Source organism: Mustela putorius, unplaced genomic scaffold (genome assembly GCF_011764305.1).
Source record: "Mustela putorius furo isolate JIRA1106 unplaced genomic scaffold, ASM1176430v1.1 tig00003949_pilon_pilon_pilon, whole genome shotgun sequence".
Classification (NCBI taxonomy): domain Eukaryota; kingdom Metazoa; phylum Chordata; class Mammalia; order Carnivora; family Mustelidae; genus Mustela; species Mustela putorius.
In genome coordinates this window covers 4,708,101-4,710,557 of record NW_025422093.1, presented here as the reverse complement: position 1 = coordinate 4,710,557, position 2,457 = coordinate 4,708,101, and the positions used below count along the sequence as shown (strand labels likewise).

General features: G+C 42.4%; 1 non-coding gene across 1 annotated transcript; it reads left to right on the top strand.

Annotated features, from left to right (window-relative positions):
* The first annotated feature begins 2,001 nt into the window (after nucleotides 1–2,001).
* On the top strand, nucleotides 2,002–2,074 carry TRNAE-CUC. The gene has a single exon. It is a non-coding gene; the product is annotated as a tRNA-Glu (tRNA).
* Nucleotides 2,075–2,457: the final 383 nt, after the last annotated feature.

Genomic DNA, 2,457 nt, shown 5'->3' with positions numbered 1-2,457 from the left:
AGAATATGAGTTTTTAACAAAGCAGCACCAGACATTGTTAACATGCTCACCGACAATTCTGAAACAAAAGAGTTTGCGTTCCCTTGAGATGAGAGCAAGTAAGCAGAACTCAGGCATAGAAAGGTTAACTCAGTTACCTAGACCTCCCAGCAAAATTATTCCTAGAAGAAAATAATTAGGTTATTTCCTGTTTTCTCTGAGGACCTGAAGATTTAAATGATGAGGAGGGTAGAGAACAAGAAAAATCTCTAAGTCATGTCTTAGTAGGGCTAAGTAGGGCTAGCCCCAAATCCTGTCTGGTAAGGAAGGATTCAGAGTTCTGAGACAAGAGGCAGAGCAAAGACTGGAATCAGCTGAGCACAAGAGCAGGCCTAGCCCACAGACTGCAGGGACCACCCCACAGCTGTCAGCAAGCTCTCCCTAAACCCATTTTTATCCTCGGGAGTCACGTGACTCAGGTTTTGAAAAACTGGGAAAATGGGAAAAGCAAGGGTGGGGGGGGGGGTCTTACTTAACAGAAAAACACCCAATGCCAAGCCTGGGAAAGCAAGACTTGTATATGGAGCAACGCCACCGTCCTAGGAAATGTTCATTAACCCAGAAGTAGCTCTACAAACGCTTTGCATTTCCTTCCCCAATTTCAAAGTCCCAGAGAGCTGTTTTCCCAAACTTGCCATGAAACATCCCTGGTTTGAAGACCTAGTGAAATTAGTACAGTTCTTTATTTGGATTGGTAACAAGATGTCTGAAAGCCCTTTGGCTGCAGATCCCATGTAGGTGTGAGACTGTCACCACCGGCGAGTCTACTTTCTTCTCTACATTTTCACTGAGGTTTTCCCAACACTGAGAATTATAGTGTACGTTTTCCTTAATCTTTATTTAAAAAGCACGTGACATCGCTGATTTTGAAAATGCTGGTTTTGTCCTGTAACTTATGGTCCAGGCAAGCATCCTAAAATAACAGAGAGTTTTACTAAGTCCGTTGCTTGCATAAGGTTCACTCTCTGATATTTAAGCTGAAAAATCCCAGATGCTGGCACATTCAATATTTATACATTTAGCAACAACTCCAGACCCTGCCTCTCCCAAAGCACTCCCTCCCCAAAAGCAAATCCAGGAATGCTCATCACACATGTAAATATTGCCTAATATAGGGTTTCCAGCTGTTCAGATGAGGCACATTGAATCAGGTTGTGACGATAAATTCATGGCTAAGACCACAAATCTTTCAAGTATTGGGGTCTTGTACAAACCAAAACAACTTTGATGTCCCTCTCCCCTAGAAACGATAGAAAGGCTTTACATAAATCATGGGCGTTCACTAGTCACTAAGTCGTTATCACACTGAAACCTCTGGTAGCATTTCCTTAAATGTAACCTTCTACCTTTCAGCTCTAAAAGTCACTTAAGGGTCTCCAGCAAATCAGCTATGAAACAAATAAACTCTAGGAAGGCACCTCAGTGTAACACAAATATTCTTAATGCTGAGAAGTATAAAGAAGAAATCTTGCCTCTGAGAAGAGCTAATTTCGTATTCCTATCAGAGAGTCATCAAGTAATACTGCTGGAAAAATAAAAAGTACCTTACCCAGAAACAGTCGAATTAAGCAGATGGATTTTGACAGGATCTACATAATTAAAGTTTCCACTGCAGCTTTAGAAACTCCTGTTCTGAAACCCATTTTGTCAGCCAATGCTAAAGAATGTTTTTTGGCTCAGGAACATAAAATCCAAATAGTCCCAGAGGAGAAGCTGCCTCTCAGCCTGGACACCCTCAGACAATGCCTTTCAAAGAACAACTCTTTTGCCTAGAAATGGATCTTGTCATTGACATTGTCATGTTAATTAGCCAAATTCAAGCACAAGTCATCTCTCATACCAGCAACGGGAAGATCTTGGATGGACTGTTTTAAAACTTTTTCCTAAAGGAAAAGAGACGTGCTAATAAAAAGTCAACCTTGGCATTTTAGTCCTTAACAATTAAGATCAGAGACCAAGGGTGCCTGGCTTGCTCAGTCAGTAGAGCATGTGACTCTCAATCTCAGGGTCATGAGTTCAAGCCTCGTGTTGGGCATGGAGTTTACTTAAAAAGAAGAAAGAAATTATCAATCAAGAGTCAGGACTGAACAAGAACCCAAGACCGAAATGCTTTTTGTTAGCTGAAGCCAAGCAAGGGGACTTCCTCTTTACATTCTTTGCTGAACAGTAAGAAAAGGCACCCAGGGGAATCTGGGTGGTACATTTGGTTAAGCTTCTGACTCTTGGTTTCCACTCAGGTCATGACCTCAGGGTTGTGACATCTAGCCCCACGAAGGGCTCTGAGCTGAGTGGAGGATTCTCTTTCCCTCTTCCTCTATAGAGCTCTGGGCTTTTTATGAGGCAACCAACTGAAAGGTGCTGGGAACAAATGCAGAAGGCAACGCCCTCTTCGAGGGATAAAAGGCACAACTCCCCCAA